This window comes from Lepus europaeus, chromosome 17 (genome assembly GCF_033115175.1).
Source record: "Lepus europaeus isolate LE1 chromosome 17, mLepTim1.pri, whole genome shotgun sequence".
Lineage (NCBI taxonomy): Eukaryota > Metazoa > Chordata > Mammalia > Lagomorpha > Leporidae > Lepus > Lepus europaeus.
Genome location: NC_084843.1, coordinates 34,388,190 through 34,394,189, shown reverse-complemented (window position 1 = coordinate 34,394,189; position 6,000 = coordinate 34,388,190). Strand labels below are relative to the sequence as shown.

Below are 6,000 nucleotides of genomic sequence, written 5' to 3'. Positions count from 1 at the left end.
TTGTCTAGCCAGTTCTCAAGCTGTCTGCAGCAGCTTGAGTTGTTGTATTGGAATGGTACTGTTTTTTATGTCCCTGACATGGGTGCCCAAGAAGCTAATTCTCCCTCAGATATGTTTCAATTTATCCTTAAAACACCTTAAATATTATTGTGTTTGATTTCTGAATGTATACTTGTATGAGAAATTTGTATTGTATTCTTATGATGATGTGTTAAGTATGCCTACACCTCGATGCAACCTTAGGGCCAAATGTAAGGACAGATTTTTGAAATGGAGAGGCTTGTATCTAGGTTTGGCACTAATAAACAAGTAACTTGTCTACTGGATAACCTTCTCCTGCTCCTTGGGAGCCTGGCCAGTTCCCGGGGAGGAGGATAAAGGAAAGTTTCTGATAAACAAGTAGGCATGCTTCGTGTCTCAGCTCTCTGGCCAAGATCCGGGACCCGTGTCAATTTCCAGGGACTGATGCAAAGATTTCATTGGAAAGTTTTGCCCCAGTGGATGGCCAATAGCCCAACTCTTTGCCAAAAGTTCGTGGCACAGGCAGTGTACCCAATTCATTTACGCTGGCCACACATTTACATTCTACATTATATGGATGATATTTTACTGGTGGCTCAAAACAAGTCAGATTTACAACATTGCTTTACAGCACTTTCTAAAGCCTTTTCTACCCTTGGCTTACAAATTGCCCCCGATAAGGTTCAACTACATGACCCCTTTACTTATTTAGGTTTGAAATTACAACAGGAATTGGTTTTGGTACCTGGTATTCAGTTTCGTATTGACTGCCCCTGTACTCTTAATGACTTCCAAAAACTTCTAGAAGATATTCAATGGCTCAGGCCCTATTTAAAAATACCTAATAATGTACTTTTACCTCTCAATGACATCCTGCATGGAGACCTGGACCCCTTTTCCCCCCGCGAGCTTACCCCTGCTGCAAAAAATACTTTAAATCAAGTAGCTCAAGCCATTAACCAACAATCTGTTTCACAAATTTCTTATGTTCTCCCCTTATTTTTTATAGTTTTGGCCACTCCACATTTACCCACTGGAGTTTTTTGGCAAAAATCCCTCATGCCCAATAAAAAGGGTCAGCCTCTTTTCTGGGTCCACCTTCCCATTTCCTCATCCAAAGTAATTACAGTATTTTTGTTTCAGGTTGCTTCCATAATTATCAAGGCTTGTTTCCTTTCCCACCAATATTTCGGAAAAGACCCCGATATTATAGTAGTGCCATATACCCAAGAACAGACCCAGTTCTTTCTTCAAACCTCTAACGACTGGGGAATAGCCCTGTCAGGATTCATGGGGACCATTGACAATCACCTCCCTGATGACCCCATATTACAGTTTACACAATCCCACTCATTCCTTTTTCCAAAAAACAGAAAAAAGCCCCATTCCAAAGGCTGTTACAGTGTTTACAGACGGGTCTTCCAATGGAGTAGCTGCCTTTGTGGTAAACGATCAATCCTATGTTTTTAAAACATCTTATCAGTCGGCCCAGTTGGTTGAGTTATATGCCATACTTCAAGTTTTTACACAATTTCCCACTTAGGCTGTTAATATTTATACTGATAGTGCATATGTTGCTCATTCCATTCCATTGCTAGAGACTTTTCCCTTTCTCAAGACAACTTCCAATGCTACGCCTTTGTTTATACAAATTCGAAAGCTAATACGAGAAAGACAGCAACCCTTTTATTTGGGACATATTAGGGCTCATACAAATTTATCAGGACCGCTCACAAAAGGCAAAGCCCTAGCAGATGCTGCTACAAGACTCACCTTTCCCATAATCGTGGGATCAGTACAAAAGGCTCAAAACTTACATAAATTACATCACTTAAATGCTCAATCCCTTCACTTGCTCTGCAAAATTTCATGACAACAGGCCCGTGCAATAGGCAAAGGATGCCTCTCATGCATTACAAGCCAGCCTGTACCACATTTAGGAGTCAATCTGTGTGGTCTTTTCCCCAATCAATTGTGGCAAATGGATGTCACACATTTCCCAAAATTTGAAAGCTAAAATATCTTCATGTCTCCATAGACACTTACAGTGGTTTTATCTTTGCCTCCCCCCATGCGGGAGAAGCTGCTAAGGATGTTATCTCGCATCTCGTCACGGCCTTTTCTGTACTGGGAAAACCTGTTAAAATCAAAAGAGATAATGGTCCTGCTTATGTCAGTGCCAAATTTAAACAGTTCTGTGAAACACTTCATATCAACCACATTACAGGAATTCCCTATAACCCACAAAGTCAGGGGATTGATGAAAGAGCCCATCAAATGCTAAAAACTTGGCTCACCTGGCTTGAGGCCACTTCCTTCTCCTTTGCCTCTCCCCGCGATCAGTTAAACCATGTGCTCTTTGTGCTAAATTTTTAAACTCTGGATAATAATAATCATTCAGCTGCAGACCGCCATTGGCACCCTTCCCTGACATGGCTCCGCCTATGGTAATGTGGCGAGACCCCCTCACTAATAACTGGCACGGCCCAGATCCAGTACTGAGTAGCCTGAGTCCTGGACCAAAAACAATCGGCACCAAGATGGCTACCCAAAAGATTAATTAAACAAATTAACTCGTCAATTCCTACAAATAATAATGTTGTTCCAGAGCCTGTGCTTGGCCCTGAGAATGCTCTTCCTTTAAACCCACAGGAATGAAAAGACCCTGCTGGACAGCCCTGTTAATCATCATGGGACTTCTTATTGCCATCGGCCTACTACTTATTGTGGCCATTCCTGTATCTCATCTCCTCTCAATCCTCTCACGTCACCGAAATAACTCCTTGAACAATGCCGGCTAAGGCCTGGACAACACTACTCTGCGCGCTCTGGGCCCTGTGGCCTTCCGTTCACCCGGATCATCAACCAACTGTCACCTCCCCCTTCGCGTGGCACTTCTACCTGATGGAAAATAAGACTGAAGGCCCTGGAAGCCTTTTAGCCACTGTAGTTTGTCCCCCCCAGGGTTGTCAACAGGCCATTTTCCTAAATTTCTCAGATTTTAAAGACTCCCCTGTCAGTGCTGGCCCTATGCTTTGTTTTCTATATGAACAAACCCAGTCTAATTGCAAAAATTACTGGGTCCAAATTGTAAGCTTTATAAAACAACAGGTGGACACCTTGGCGACAAGGCCTATCCAGGTACATTACCAATGTCTACTCCTAGCCGATTTGGCTGAGGAAGGGTCCGAGAATTGTAGACCCCCTAGAGAAACCGTAATCCCAGCCAGAGGGAAACGCACCTGTGACCAACAGGTGTAGGTGCCTGTGTGAGGTGCAGCTACGACTGCAGGGAGACGACCTAGGAATAAACGGCCATCAAGTTCGGGGTCTCCCACGGGACACGCCCGATAGCATGGAGGTTGGCGTCCAAATCCTACCCCCATAAAACACACTTGGGCCTGCCAACGTGCCTCATTCCTTGTCTAACCTGGCCTTCTTAATGGGGATTGGGGCCTCTGTCCCCCCTCTCAGATTAATGCCTGCCACTACAAAATCCTCATATCTAATATAAGAAAAAGGGGAGAGATGCTGAGGACACCCTCCCCTCCCCTGCTTTATTGCATAGAAATGTGCCTGAAACCTTATTGCCTAAGGGGCTTGAACAAACTGTTGTTGAGCAAAAGAACATTCTGTGGTAACACTGCATTGAGTAAACATCTTGCTGCCCTCCCTATCATCCTGGACCACCTGGAACCCTGGCTGGAACAATTTCCCCTTTCCACCTCCTGCCGAACCCCCCGATGAGTCCCTTGTAGGATATATAAACCATGTGTAAAAATATAAAGTTTGCAGCTTGATCAGAACTCTTGTCTTGCTGCCTTCCTTGTGTCTCCTATCCCTCTCATTCCTCACTCTAGGTTCTTGGCTCTAGTTGACGTCCTGCAGGGCTGCAGGGCGGGACATAAAACTAGATTCTATAAATTAAAAAAAAACAACTACTCTACTCCATAATGTTAGCTGTGGTAAGATTTGTATTCCTCTGTATTACTCTGGGGGTCATGAAAGCCAGATGGTGGTACTCTCCAGATCATTTAGGTGGAGTTGAGAATTCCATGTGCTAGGGTTTGAGATGTCACTGAGAGGTTTCAAGATGGTGGGTTCTGGTTGGTCCTGGGAGCTGAGCAGAAGTGTTTTTTTTTTTTTTTCTTTTCATTAATAAAAAAATAAACCACACAGATTGTCAACATGGGACAAAGGTCTACATCATTTACCAAGAGTGGAAAATTTATGAACCCCACAAACCAAACCTGAAAGGAAGCCCAGAAGAGATAATTAAAGAACAATAAACAATTCAAGATGGTACAAGCTGCATATTTGAAGATGAAAGATCCCAAACAAATTATCTGAGACACAGAAAACTTGGATGAAATGGAGTTTAACCCAGTGCAACAGCCACAGTGAAATGAGAAAGTACTGAAAGAAAGGTGTTAAATTCTATGTGAAACCTTTGAACCTATTCTCTGACTTTACGAAAAAGAGAATCCATATATTTACAAGGAATTGAGTAAGCTAGACGTAGCATATGAACAGAAGAGGGCACTAGCACAACTTAGCCAGTATTTTGATGCTGTCAAGAATGCTCAGCATGTTGAAGTGGAGAGTATTGCTTTCCCAGATATGCTGCATCCTCCTTCCTACATCTTGATCCAGGGTAGTCCACTCCCTGGTGCCCAGCCACCCTTCATCCTTAAGAAAACTTCAACAGATGGACCTCCAACTCGGGCAGTTTCTATACTTCCTCTTTTTGGACATGTTGTTCCACATTTGCCCCCTGGTAGAAAACTTCCTGGTCCTCCCCCTGGCACACCTCCTCCTCAGGTCCTACAGATGTATGGCCTTAAAGTGGGCTTTGCCCTGGACCTTCCCTCTCGTAGGCAAGACAGAGACATGCTATGTAGCCCTGAACTTGCTCAGCGGAGTCATGATGATGACGTCTCCAGAACAAGTGAAGACCATGGTTATCCTGAAGATATGGACCAAGTTAAGCACGATGACAGCACTGATGACAGTGACACAGACAGATCAGATGGAGAGAGTAGGGGGATGAATTTGTATATCATGATGATAATGAACGAGACAATAATGAAGAAAAAAATCAGGTCTGAGTGTACAATTTGCTGATATGCCTGGGAAATCAAGGAGGAAAAAGAAGAACATGAAGAAGCTGGCTCCTCTTCAAGCCGCGATGCTGTGATTGGCAGGTCAGGGAATCCCTGAGGAGGGACGAGAATTAGAGAAATTTTCAGAGGACGACGATGAAGATGATTCTACAGCAGAAGGGCAATCACAAAAACGGCCTAAAGAAGCTTCCCATTCTGATGGCACATCTGTATCTTCTCAGCAGCAGGCTCCCCCACAGAATGCTCCTCCGTCTCAGCTACAAGTACCTCCCATGCTCCATCTTTATTGCCTCCGGGGCAAACTGCAGTCCTTCCTCCTTGGTCACCTCCAGGGGCTCCTCCATTCTTGAGAGCACTCCAAGGGCCTTACCCCTACTTTTACCTCCAACACAACCACCAGGCAGACCCCTGGCTCTCCCACAGGTCCACATCCAGGCATCCTTCCACCTCATCTTGGCATGATATGCACTACTTCCTTTGTCAGGGTATTTTCTAATTTCAATTCAAGGAATGTCCTAAAGTTTAGCCATGTTCAGAATTTACTACATATAAGAGAGGGTGTTGCATTCAGAAGAGATGGGCTATTGAAGCAGTGCTGCTAGCATGCCTTCCCTGTCACACCACCATTTCATCCTGTTTCCCCCTTCTCCAGATCTTTGGAAATCTGTGATCAGGGGAGTCTTAGTTATTGTTTGTTTTGGCTCTCTTCTTGCGTGCTGTGGGCCCTGGAATAGAGATTCCTGAAAAACCAGTTTATTTCATCTTGCCTTTCATGTTTGAGTTATTTTTAATATTTACCTGTAGCTAATCTGTATTATTTACTTGTGAAATGGATCACAAAGTATTTCCTAATACA

At 43.9% G+C, this 6,000-nt stretch overlaps 1 pseudogene; it reads left to right on the top strand.

The window, feature by feature from the left end:
* Positions 1–4,209: 4,209 nt before the first annotated feature.
* On the top strand, positions 4,210–5,746 carry LOC133775777 (WW domain-binding protein 11-like; annotated as a pseudogene).
* The last annotated feature ends 254 nt before the right edge of the window (positions 5,747–6,000 follow it).